We start from the raw sequence: 14,496 nt of genomic DNA on the forward strand, positions 1-14,496 counted from the left end.
ATTCAGTTTAATTCAATTCTTTTGATAGTCCTCTCTTAGTAAAATGAATAATGATACGATGAATAGAGAAGGTAACTCAAAGGAAAACTCGGATTGATTTGCAAGGGTTGTGATGGAACTAATGGAGAAGCAGTCTACATAAACTACACGGTTCACTCTTGCTCTAGCCTTTAGTGTAATCCACGGAAGCGACCAATATCAATTTATACTTATGGTCCGTGTACAATATTCTCTAAAAAATCGTTATAACATCAAAAAAGCACATATATGTGACCGACTGCATATATTATTTAACATTATGTTTATAGATTCTTCACTTTGTTTAACAATATCATGTATATTCCTTTCTATTTTTTCCAATGTTCCTTTCTGCTTTGAATTATGTCTGCATTTTTTTAGCGAGTCTGTATATGAAATTTAATAATAAAAAAGAATAAGAAATTGATGGGTTCCATTTAAGAATTTACAAATATGTAATACTGGTATGTCGCCATTTACATGTATAATAATTTGAATTGTGAGCAGGGAATTGGACATCTGTAGTGTGTGGATGTTTTTATTTGTATTAAATGAACGTGTTCGAAGTGGATTGGTAGCTTAGTCATTTTATAATTAAATAACAGCGTTCAAATACCCGAATCTGACTTTAAAATGATTTAATAATAGTTATCGAGCCTTGAAAATAATTTAAAATAATATTTTAAAGCTCAAAACTATTTTTCTAAATTTTTAAATCAAAATAAATAAATAAATTTAATTAAAAATCAATTAAAATTAATTAATAATTAACTAAATCAATTAATTTTTAAATTAATTAATCAATTAACTAATTAATTATCCACTAAAATTAATTATTTAACTAATTCAGATTTGTTTTTGAATTAAAAATAATTTTCGTAATTAAAATAATGATTTTTGGAATTTTTAAATTATTAAAAACAATTTTCTGAAAATAAATATAAACAGAATATCATTTTTATAATTTTTATAAATAGAAATCCATTTTTTATAAGTTTTTAAAACAGGGTTTATAAAAATTTGCTACATTCTTCCTCGGTGGTCGGCAGTAGCCATTGCTGGCCGACCTCAAGCTCGAAAATTTGTCCAGAATTCCCTCAAAAGATGCAGATTAAAAGCAGCGGAGAGCAGGAACATCATCGTGGTTTCTTTGGTCGTAAACGATACCAGAGTCGGCCGGAAAACCGACTGGAATTCACATCGCCGGTGATGTCAGATTTTCTGACGACTTTCAATCGATATCCAATAGACAAAATTTTAGGATGGTTTGATTGCTGGTGAGACGATCTACATCTCTACTGTCTGCAAACATGCCCAGATTTAACGGAATTAAAAATCCGGCCAAAACATGAATTTTTCGATTAATTTATTCAAGAACACCAAGAACATTCAAACTCGAAGATGAAACCAACTTTTCTACATGTTAATGAACTCCAAATTTGACATATAATATACCAAAATAAAAAGGATAAAATTATCTTCAAGATACAATCATGAATTATATAAACAACATCAAAAATTCCTATTTTAATCATTAATTAATTCGAATTAAAATAATTAAATAAGAAAATCACTTTGATTTTTGCACTGAAATGGATGATTGATTATCGAAGAACTTTTTGAGAGCTTCGATTCGGTATATGGCACGCTTGATTCCGAGTTCGATAACGCTTTCGAATTTGAGTTTGATTCTCAAGAACGTGACGATTTTACAGGGTTTTCTCTGTATTTTCTATGTTTTTACCGATCGATTATGATTATATGAATAAAATGAAATAATAAATAGGCTATTTATATTTATAGAATATTAATACGTGTTATTGGAGACAAAAATAAGTTATTTTGCCGCTAAGTAACTGCAAAAACGATCCGATTGGACAATGTTTTGGATAACTATCAACCTGTTTTGGATAATTATCAAAACTTTTGGATAACTATGAAAACTTTTGGATAATTATCAAGACCGGGCTTCTTACAAAACACTTTATCTGAAGATAATGTTATCGAACTGGTTATCGTATCGAAAATTTTGCGCCGGGACACGCACGGGTCAAACCGTAATCCGAACGAAAAAGTCAAATCACGGAATATGTCCGGAATTATCAGATTGGGTTAGAAGGAATTTTTCAAAGAGTTTTGTGTTGTAAAAACGTAAAAACGGTTGAAGTTGGACGATTCCGGGCTTCATAAAATAGTTTTGCAATTATTCAGAAAATAATTAATAAATTCATAAATCATTATAAAATCATACAACAATCCAAAAATTACCAGAAAAATACCATAATTATCTGTATTTTATTCTGGGCATAATAAAATTAACATGTCTATACTCTACCACATATAAACATCCACATAACAACACCAATCATCACATAATTCACCAAAAATCACATAATAATTATATAATAATCACATAATAATTATTTATTGATAGAAACAGGTACACGTTATGTCGTGGATATTACAATAGAGGAGGTAACTCGAAATTATAGGGAATGTTCGGATTGATTTGCCAGTGTTGCCATGGAACCAATGGAGAAGCAGTCTGCATAAACTACACGGGTTCAGTGTTGCTCTAGCCTTAATTATAATCCATGGAAGATACCTAGACCAATTTATACTTATGGTCCGTGTACAATATTCTCTTAAAAAATTGGTTGAAACATCAAAGAAACAAATATATGTGACTGAATGCATAAATTGTCTAACATTATATTTATAAATTCTTCACTTTATTTAATAGCCTCTCGTATATTCCTTTCTGTTTTTGCCTATGTTCCTTTATGCTTTGAATTATGTCTGCATTTTCTAGCGAGTCTGGATGTGAAATTTAGATATAAAGAAGAATACAAAATTGATGGGTTTCATTTAATACTTTAATAATATGTAATAATAGTATGTCGCCATTTACATGTATAATAATTTCTTAATGTCTATATTCACTTGTAATTTACAATAATATTTTAGATCCTAATACGCTTGACACCAGGCCAAAGCCAACGGTTAGAAACAAAAAGGTATGAGCTAAGTGTAGTTCTAGTGAAATACAAGAGAAACCATAATGAATACATCAATTCTCAGAATTCTCCATTTTCCCTCACATTCCAATCAAACAAACATTAAAATATAGGAATTGTCCAACATAAGGAAAACAAAATCTAAGTAATATGAAAATTTAAGGTAAAAATAAAGTCAGTTCACATGCAAACAAAGCAGTAGCAACTACTTACTAAATCTCTTAAATTAGATTGAGTTGAAAAATATGAAATTTTTTTATGTCGCTCCCTTAAAGAGGCTCTTACCTCGAAATTCTTGAATGGTGTCTCTGTTTTAGCCCCCTTTACGCACCAAGCACCTTTAGCACATGTTATGGTCACAGTCATTTAGGGCAGTACAGTATTGATACTTCTAGGCGTCTATCAATTGGACATGCTTTTCTTTCACTGGAGTAACATCAATTTCAGATGGCCCATTTTCTAATCCTTCGAGAAATTCGAAAAATATCTTCCAGTTACCTTAGTTAAATTTATAATTTCCTTACGATTTTTTTTATTAAATTCTTCTGAGCTAGCATCATCCCTAAAGTATTTTGCAGCTTATTCTCTGCGTAATCATGGAGCCTTTCTAAAGCCACCTCAGCCTCACCTTATAGTTACTCAAATACCTTTGGTTTCGTATATGTTTCTCATGGCATAGAATATCCATAAATATAAGTCCATTTTAATACTCGTCTTGATTCAAAAATCTGCTACCAAGCTTCCGTAAAAAAGTTTTGGTGTTCTCGCTAACAATGTTTTTTCTCGAGTTTCGAGTTTCTGAACTTTCTTTTTTTTATCTCGCTTAGATCTGCTAATGCTTTCTCTCTTGACTTTTCATTTACAGCCTACCTTTCATAATATTGAGCATATCTCTTGATGTATTCCTGAGCCGATACTTTAAGTCCAACAACTTCTCTCCTCACAATCTCTTAATAACCTTTACACGCCTTAGGATAATATGCATTCCATGATCCTAGGCATATCCAACAAAACTTATGCTTGCAAGGACGCTTACAAGTACTCAGTAGCATGCTCCAACAGTACGTACAAACATCTAAAGTTCGTGATAGATGCATCCAACATGTTTTGAAGACAATCACAAGAAAGTTTCTATGATTAAACAACAATGCCATCATAAAACCTTACATAAGTTATTACCATTTCCCTGTATATATGAACATTAAAAAACATGGCCATACTTTAATACTCACATATATTTATTTGATTTTCTAATTATTAAAATATAAATTATATTAATTATGTGTTAAGTAGCTATCAAAAGAAATAATGAAAGGCTTTATCAGGGTAATCTTTAAAGTAAGTAATAGCAAATTGGCAATGATTACTAAAATCTAGCTAGTAAAAAAGCTAAAGAAGCTTGACAAGTAAATAGTTATAATATCATTGATTGATTGATCAAACCTTAATATAGCTCATAAAGAAGCTAAAGAAGCTTGACAAGTAAATAGTGATAATATCATTGATTGATCAGCCTTCAAAATGTTAGAGAGCATCCATTTATTCAAGGCATATGTCTACAACAAATTTGGCATTGGTGACTTGATACAGCTAAATTTTGTGGCTTCACGCTCATAAATATAATATTATATAACATTCAAATCTTAATTTATTGAGAATTAAAAGATATTCAAGTTTACACCCATAATACTTTTACGCAAAATAAGATTAGGGTTTTGAGAGTCGACCCCCGAAACTAGAGTTCTAGCCACCACTTCTCCATTCTTCAACCTTCATCCATCAATCGATCAAGCCCCCCTTCGCTCTCCCATCTCCTCTTTATTTATCTATCATTTTCTCAATAAAACAAATATCTAATTGTTTTCGGGTGAGATCTTGTCGAGTACCTTGTTATCAAGGTTGTTAGTCGTGCCCATCTTTTTGGGATGTTAGTGTTTTATGTTATGATGTTATTTTGTCTTTTGTTCCTGGTTTCGGCCGCTCTGAAAAGGATTTATATGATATTTTTTGAGATCTGTAAGGTTTGTATCAGATCTGAGACGGTGGTGGATATCGCAAAAGCTCACCTTTCACAACAAAAAAGTGTTCGTATTTTAGGGGCTTTTGTTGCTCTAATATCAATTGATAGTTCAGAACATTGGGTTACGGATAATACTTATGTTAAGGTCAACTGTGTTACTACTAATTTCAGAATTGATGTAGGTTGGATTACTCCACATGTCATTATAATACTTTTTAATGTAAAGAATTTGAATATTCTCTGCGTTAAACAATCTGAAAACCAAACAACTATTTGGTTAGCTCGTTTTTTGTTTCACAATCAGGCTGTAGTTGACAGTTCGGGGGTGTGTCAGGGCTGGGGTTCAATATTTTAATAAATTCTTCATTTTGTTCGTGAAAAAAAAGATATTCAAGTTTTAATTAAACAGCTTTGCAAACTTAGAGGACTATTCAATTTATTTCTAAAGAGATTAAAATAATATTGTATTGAGTCAATTAACAATTAGTCAATTACTCTTCCATTACGCACATCGATTTTCCAAAAAGTCCATATATCCTTTTGGTGAACCACCAACAAATCATGAGTATGCATATATCTAAATAATCTAAAAATCATTGTTTCACTTTAAAAATATATTATCGATAAATATACATATTCATATATTACTACTTATCTAATATTTTTTCCTTATCGTTTTTGTAAAAAAAAATGTGGCCCTTACTACTAAAATAATTTATTTTTGGATATACTATCTCCTACTATCCAATATTGCATAATATTTAAAAATGATTGTTTTATATTATTGTTAAGTTACATTGTACATAACATCAAACAAATAAGAATATTGTGTATTGTGCATTGTATTCAAATAATTTATTTTTAAATATATAAATACCTCTCATCAATTAAAATTGGATATTATTTAATAAAAAATGTGTCTTTCATATTATTGTCATAAGAAAAAAGTCCAACTATATTATATATAAATATAAGGAAAAAATGTACTTTATTTTTTCGAGCTCTATACATATATCACAAATTAAATGAGTATTTATGAAATTTATATTTCCTGGCTGTACTTTGAAATCAATGGTAATGTTATTGACTTATTTTTTTCATATCCTTGTATTCTACTATAAATACGTATACAATCTATGTTCGTGATACACAAATTACAAATCATAGAGTGTCCTTTTTTTATGTATTCTTGTATAGAATGATAGTAAGAAGACCTCTCATATAATGATAGTGTAAAAATATTTAAATTTGTTAACAAAAATGTTTTATAGTTTATCAAATCCATATAATTTGAGGATGTTCATGGTACATCATTATATTGTAATTAATTTTTCAGTGATACAATTTTCTTTTATATTATTGGTTAGTTATATTATTAAGGATTTGTGAATGCAATGAGTTGTTTCAATAATTTGGAAACTTGAGCTCATCTCATTCTTAACCATATGCGAGATGGAATTGCAAATCATTTTACCATAATTTTGATTTGTCTGTTTATCAATTTTAATCATGTATGTTTATATTCATTGGTGAATATAATAGTGGGGTACGGGTGATACATCACTATATCAAATTCAAATATTTAAGTGATGATTTATCATACTTTAGTTTCTAATCTAAATATGTATCAATGGTAGAAAACTAATTAGCTAATTTTGTTAATGTAGCTATTAAGTACTTTTGTTACAATCGATTTGATGAAGAGGTCTTTGGAAAATCATCTAATCTCCTTGTTGCCTATATGCTATGTGGTATCTCACACCGGTAATTCCATTCTAATCCCCTAATGTGTGTGTAAGGGGTTTTATAAATTTTCATTTGACATGTAATGGTGGACTACAGGTAATGAGTTTTACTTATGATACTACAAAATATAACTTGACAACATTCAAATGTGGTATAGGAGTTTTACAAACTACTATTTAAAAATGCTAGTTTATTATGATTACATGTCATATGAAAATTTCTCAAATCAATTATCCACGCCTCTAACATATTAGAATGAACTTGGGTATTTGATACTAAAAACACTGGGAGGTGCACGGGATTGAAGTTTCTACTTCATGATGGTGATATGCCTGTAAATAAACCCGATTTGCAAGTGTTGTGATGGAACTAGTGGACAAGCATTCTTCATAAACTACACGGCTTCACTCTTGCTCTAGCCTTTAGTGTAATCCATTGAAGCAACAAGATCAATTTATACTTATGGTCCGTGTACAATATGTTATAGTTTATTTTTGTAAAAAAAATGTTATAGTTTATGAAATTTATATAATTTGAGAATGTTCGTGGTACATCATTATATTAAAATTAATTTTTTTTAAATAATGATGTTTCATGAACAATCCTTAGATTATATAGATTTTTAACAGTTATATTCATAGAAGTAGAAATGCTTATTAATTGAAGAAAATTAGTGATACAATTTTCTTTTATATTATTGGTTAGTTATATTATTGAGCATTTGTGAATGCAATGAGTTATTTCAATAATTTGGAAACCTGAGCTAATCTCATCCTTAACCACATGAGAGATGAGATTGCAAAGTCTTTTTGCCATTATTTTGATTTGTCTGTTTATCAATTTTAATCATGTATGTTTATATTCATTGGTGAATATAAGAGTGGGTACCCGTGATACATCAGTATATCAAAATTCAAATATTTAAGTGATGATTTATCATACTTTAGTTTCTAATATAAATATGTATCAATGGTAGAAAAATAATTATCTAATTTTGTTAATGTAACTATTAAGTACTTTTGTTACAATTGATTTTTCATTTAATGAAGAGGTCTTTGGAAAATCATCTAATCTCCTTGTTGCCTATATGCTATTTGGTATCTCACACCCGTAGTTCCATTCTAATTCGCTGATGTGTGTGTTGTTGGCGTGTTAATTCAAACTTAAAATTATCTGCTTTGTCTATTTACTTTTCTGAGTCATGCTACTATATCATGTCTGGGTCATGGCCTGGCCTGAAGAGTTTATAGGAGTAGTTTTTTAATAAGTCTTTGTTTAATGTTTGTATTTGATTTAGTCTAGGTAAGTTTGTTAATCTGCAGGCCCATGGAGTCTGGGATGCAATATCTCCGAAGGATCCGAAAACAACTGTGGTTGAAGAGAAAGAGGATAAGTTAGCCTTGGCTGCGATATACCAGGCTATACCCGAGGACATATTGCTAACTCTAGCTGATAAAGAGAGAGCGAAGGAGGCAGGGGAGGCCATCAAAGTGACGTGTCAAGGAGCTGATAACGCGTCACGACTACAAAGGTGCAGACATTAAAATTTGAATTCGAGTCGTTGGTTATGAAGGAAACATATACCATCGATGATTTCAGCATGAAATTGGCTGGATTAGTTACAAACATACGAGCTTTTGGAAAGGAATTGTTGAAAGTTATGTGGTAAAGAAGCTGTTACGGGCAGTGCCCACCAAGTTTTTACAAATTGCCTCTACCATAGAGCAATTTGGAAACCTAGATACTATGGTATTGGAAGAGACGGTGAGGTCGTTGAAGGCTCAGGAAGAGTGTCTGAAGCGATTGACAGACACAAGAGGTAATAAACTCCTTCTGACCAGGGAACAATGGATTGAAAGGGAGACATATGAGTCCAAGTTACTGTTGACAAGAGAAGAGTGGCTTAAGCGAAGTAACAGGGGTAGAAAGCCAAAATGTGATAAGGATGTAAAGGAAGAGGCTCACATGGCACAGATCCCTGACGAGGAACCTGCACTCCTCTTGGCGAAACTCAGGGAAAACGAAAAGAAGGTATTTTTAATAAATGAAGAATAGGTAAAGCTAAAGTTTAGTCAAGGTGATGTTGGAAGCCAAATGGAATCCGAAATATGGTACATAGATAATGGAGCTAGTAACCACATGATAGGACAACTATCCAAGTTCGACAAATTGGACAAAAGTGTAGCGGGACAAGTTAAATTTGGGGATGGATCAGTTGTGCAAATTGAAGGAAAGGGATACATCTCTTTGAAGTGCAAGAATGGAAAAATCAGAACATTGAACGAGGTATATTTTATTCCCTCCTTACGTAGTAACATTATTAGCCTTGGACAACTTACGGAAGTGGGATACAATATCACTATTAGAGGAGATTATTTGTGGGTTAGAGAACAAGAAGGAAATTTGCTTATGAAAGTTAAATGTTCAACAAATAGATTTTACAAAATTGTAATCTGTAACAGGGATTTACAATGTCTGATATCACGATATGAAGATGAGAGTTGGTTGTGGCATTCTCGTCTCAGTCATGTTAATTTCAAGGCCATAAAACTCATGTACATGGTTAATATGGTGTTGGGAATGCCTGTCATCAAACAACCGAAAGAGGTGTGCATTAGCTGTCTCATATCAAAGCAATGCAGAACATATTTTCCAAGCCAATCGAAGTCCAGCACAACGAGACCTCTTGAGTTGGTGCATGGCGATCTCTGTGGCCCAATCTCACCAACCACGCCTGCAGGTAATAAATATAGTTTTGTTCTAATTGATGATTATAGTCGAGTAATGTGGACTTATCTTCTGAAAAATAAAAATGATGCTCTTGATGCCTTCAAGAAGTTTCGTGTGTTGGTCGAAAATAGTTCATTGAAAAAGATTGGTACATTTAGAACAATCAATGGTGGGGAATTTACCTCAAAGGATTTTGCTCGATATTATGAAGAAGCTGGAATCACTCACCATTTTTCTGCTCCGTACTCGCCACAGCTGAATGGCTTGGTCGAAAGGCGTAATAGGACCCTAATTGAGATGTCACGAAGTTTACTAAAGGAGATGAAGATGTCAAACTATCTGTGGGGGGAAGCTGTTCGACACTCAACATATTTGTTGAATCGACTTCCAAGCCGTGCTGTAACTGGTGTTACTCCATACGAGGCATGATCCAACGAAAAGCCAAGTATAAATCATTTGCGAGTCTTTGGATGTATGGCATATATGAAGGAGCAGAATGTGAATCTGAAAAGGCTTTACAATAGAAGCAGACCAGTAGTGAATCTTGGAAAGGAACCGGGTACAAAGGCCTATAGGCTGCTAGATCCTGAAACTTGAAAGATACACGTGAGTCGAGACGTGATCTTTGAGGAGAAAAAGGCGTAGAATTGGTGTGAAACTGAAGATGCAGGTAAGATTAATACTGGTAATTTTGTTGTAATATCGACTTTACAAACTCAGCACACAGATGTTGAAGTGACAATGCAAGGAGACCATAAAACAAGTGATAACCCTGAAGATGAAGACAGTATATGTCAAAGTTTGAGCATATCAGAGTATGGGTCTGAGACTGATGAACCACCTATAAAGTTCAAAGCACTTAATGAAATTTATGCTGCTACTGAACCAATAGAACTGGAGGAGGATGAACTATATCTTATGGGCATAGATGAACCAGTCAATTACTCGTAAGCTGCTAAAGAGGGTGAATGGAGGAAGGCAATGCAAGCTGAAATTGAGGCTGTTGAAAGAAATGGAACCTGAGAGTTAACAAAATTACCAAAGGGGCGAAAGGCAATTGATCTGAGGTGGGTATATAAAATCAAACGAGATGCAGAAGGTAACATTACAAAGTATAAGGCCATAATTATTGCGAAGGGCTATGCGTAATGGAAGGGTGTGGATTTTGATGAGCTTTTTGCACCTGTTACTAGTATCGAGACAATACGACTGTTGATGGCACTTGCAGCTAAAGGTAATTGGCAGGTGCACCATCTCGACGTCAAAACAGCATTCCTTAATGGAGAGATTAAGGAGGAAGTATATGTGAAGCAACTTGAAGGATTCGTGAAATGTGGAAAAGAGCATCTTGTTAATCCGTGATTTCTGATGATGCATTGAAGAAGTCTACAACAAATCAGATTGTTAGTTAGTTAGATAAGTATTAGAGTTTTGTTTAATGTTAACTTAGTTAACTGGATAACCTTTGACTTATCTTTTCAAAACAAACTCTATCTTAGATAAACCTAACATATTTCAAATTCCTTATCTCTCTCAGGTTTATCTCTTTCAAGAAACAATTCTAACGGATTACTTGTTTTACACATTCAAATATTTCAAACCTAATCTTATCTTTTATTATCTTTAAAAGAGTTTGAAATCCATTATATCCGTTACACGTTTTCTATATAAACCGACTTGATGTTTTTCAGAAATACAACTCTCTGCACTTTCCATCTTATATCTTTCTGAGAAAAACATCCTCTTAATTACATTCATTGATTATCCAGTTAATTAAGAGTTTATAGTCGAGTTGTAATCTTTCACATTATTATCTTTGTATTTGAAAGGAAGGTGTATTGTATCACTTGTCCCGGGTTGTGGGAATATTGATTACAAGATCAAGGCCAAGTAGCTGTGTGCTAGGTAGCTGTGTGCTAGGGAAAGGGTTCTTTCATTCAGGGCCAAGATTGTAATCAAGGAAAGTTTGTAAGTACTTTATTTAAGTGGATATAATACTTTCTCTATGCTAGTTGGCATGGGGACTTGGATGTAGGCCATAGACTAGGTATAGGGGCCGAACCAAGTGAAAAGATTTGGTGTTCTTGCATTAACATATTTCCAGCATTGCATGTTTATATTTCTGCAACTTACATTCTGCTGAATATATAGTATCTGTCTCATTTGCTAAGACAAAAGAGACTGTCTCATTTGTGAACAGTTGCACTTTAACTAATTCTGTTGAGCCTTCGAATTTCATTTGGTATCAGAGCAGGTGCATTTAATTCTCTTTTTAGTGTTTATTTTGCTAGCGATCCATGGCTCAACCAGATAGGTATTCAAACAATTATCCACCACTGCTTCATGGTGCTGAAAACTACAATGACTGGAAGTTTCGGATGAAAATCTTTCTCCAGCGTGATGCATTTGAATGGGATGCTGTAGAAAATGGTTTCACAATTCCTATGAAAGAAGGGAAGCCAAAATCTCTTAAGGATCTCTCTCCCGAAGAAGTGAACGCAATGAATTCCAATGCTAAAGCTATGAACTCACTTCTCAATGGCATGGTAGCTACAGAATTAAGAAAAGTTTCAGCATGTACTACTGCCAAACAGATTTGGGATACGATCAAAGTCAGCCACGAAGGCACGTCTAAGGTACGTGAAGTAAAATTAAGTATGCTAATGAGTGACTATGAAGGTTTCAGGTTGGAAAGAGATGAAAGTGTTCGAGATGCTCAAGGGAGGTTTCTGACATTAATGAATTCCATCTCACTTCTGGAAAGGATCATTCCTCAATCTGAGATAAATAGGAAAATCCTCAGAGCAATGCCAAAGAAGTTTGCTCCAAAGGTTACCATTCTGCAGGATTCAACACTGCTTTCAACTATGGATACTCTAACACTTTTCAGTGAATTGGAAGAATTCGAGAACCAACTACGCAGATATGATGAAGAAGATGAAGCTCCTCGCAAGAAAACTCTGGCTCTTAATGCAGATGCAGGTGATTCTTCTGAAGATTCTGATGAAGAGATTGCACTTCTCACTAAGAAGTTCCACAAATTTCTGGCCAAAAAGAATACATCTAAACGACCCATGAAGTCTTCATTTCCAAAGAAAGAATTCAGACCTAGTTCAAACAAGGAAGGCAAAAATAATCAAAACAAGGATGCATGCTTTGAGTGTGGAAAGAAAGGTCACTTCAAGAAGGACTGCTACAAGCTCAAAGCCAAAAAGAAAGCTTTACTCACATGGAGTGATGATGATTCTGAAGTGGAAATTGACTCAGACGATGAATTAGCTCAACTATGCTTTGCCGGATTTGAATCTGACTCTAGTGACAATGATGAGGTACATACTGTTCAAGTTAATAGAAATTCATATATCTCAGGATGTACTAACCTTGCAGGCTCAAAATAAAAAATTAAAAGAAAAGAATGCTTATCTTAAACAAGCATTGAGTGAGGTTCTTAATGAGGTTGATGATTCCATCAAAGATGAATTCTTAGTAGAAGAAAATAAGCTACTATCTGAGAAGGTCTCTAAGCTGAAAGAAGAAGTCAACTACCTCAAAAATGAGATCGAAATGAAAGATGCATGTCTTGATGCATTAAAGAAGGAAACTTTTTCTGCTGAAGCAAATGCATCCTCTGATTCTATAGTTCCTGAACTCAAGCAAAAGGTTGCCCAGCTGGAAACTGATCTAGCCAAATGCTTTCATGGAGAAGGAACCTTGAATGCTTTACTTGCCCAACAGAAATCTTCTCTTGACAAAGAAGGTTTGGGGTATGGATCAGCCAACAAAAAGAAGGTTTTTCAAAGTGGATACAAAAGAACTCCTATGAAATACAAGATGCCTTATGAAAAATGTCAAGACTGTGGCAAATCTGGTCACACCAATTCTGCATCTCGGTTATGTGGTATTAAGGGCCACAATACTAACTCAGCAACTAGATCTAAATCTGTACATAAATCTGTTAATATTGTTCAAATGTGGATTAAGAAATCTGACAGGCATTTGTATAAGATTTATGATACTAACATTCAAGGACCCAAAGTCACATGGGTACCTAAGAGATAAAGGATCTTTTGCAGGTCTGTTTTAAAGTCCATGCTCCTCGAAACAAGTGGATTATTGATAGCGGTTGCTCTCGTCACATGACTGGAGATAAATCAAAGTTTCTCTCATTAATCGCTAAAGAGGGAGGCTTAGTTACTCTTGGAGATTCCACTACCGTACGTATTGTAGGTAAAGGTACCATAGGTAATGACAAGTTTGCTATTAACAATGTTCGTTTAGTTGATGGTCTTAAATATAATCTTATTAGCGTAAGTCAGTTAACTGATGCTGGTCATAGTGTTAAGTTTGATAAAGATGTTTGCTATATCGGTAATAAAGCTAACGAGTTTGCTTTAGTAGCCAAAAGAAAGGGAAACATCTTTGTGTTAGATTTTGATGAACAGCAAGAAGAAATCTGTCTAGCTACCATTCAAGAACAACATAATCTTTGGCATAGGCGTCTTGGTCATGTTCACATGGATCTACTTCGAAAGATATCTTCACATGAGTTAGTTCGAGGTTTACCAAAGCTGAAATTCAAGAAGTTGGAACCATGTTCAGCTTGCCAGCTTGGAAAACAGGTGAAAACTTCCTTTACTGTGAAGAATAAAGTATCAACTTCTGTTCCTCTGCAATTGTTACATCTAGATCTTTTTGGTCCAGAAAGATATGTAAGTTTGGGAGGTAAGAATTATGCTTTTGTTATAGTAGATGATTACTCTCGTTTTACTTGGGTGTTATTCTTGCGTACTAAAGATGAAGCTTTTAGTGAATTCAAAGATCTTATTACTAACCTTGAGACTAAGTATTCCTTAAAGCTCAAGACTATTCGTAGTGATCATGGAGGAGAATTTGAGAAAGATTTCGTGACTTTCTGCAAATCTAGAGGCATTACTCATGAATTCTCTGCCCCACGTACACCTCAAC

This window comes from Apium graveolens, unplaced genomic scaffold (genome assembly GCF_009905375.1).
Source record: "Apium graveolens cultivar Ventura unplaced genomic scaffold, ASM990537v1 ctg8395, whole genome shotgun sequence".
In the NCBI taxonomy this organism is placed as follows: domain Eukaryota; kingdom Viridiplantae; phylum Streptophyta; class Magnoliopsida; order Apiales; family Apiaceae; genus Apium; species Apium graveolens.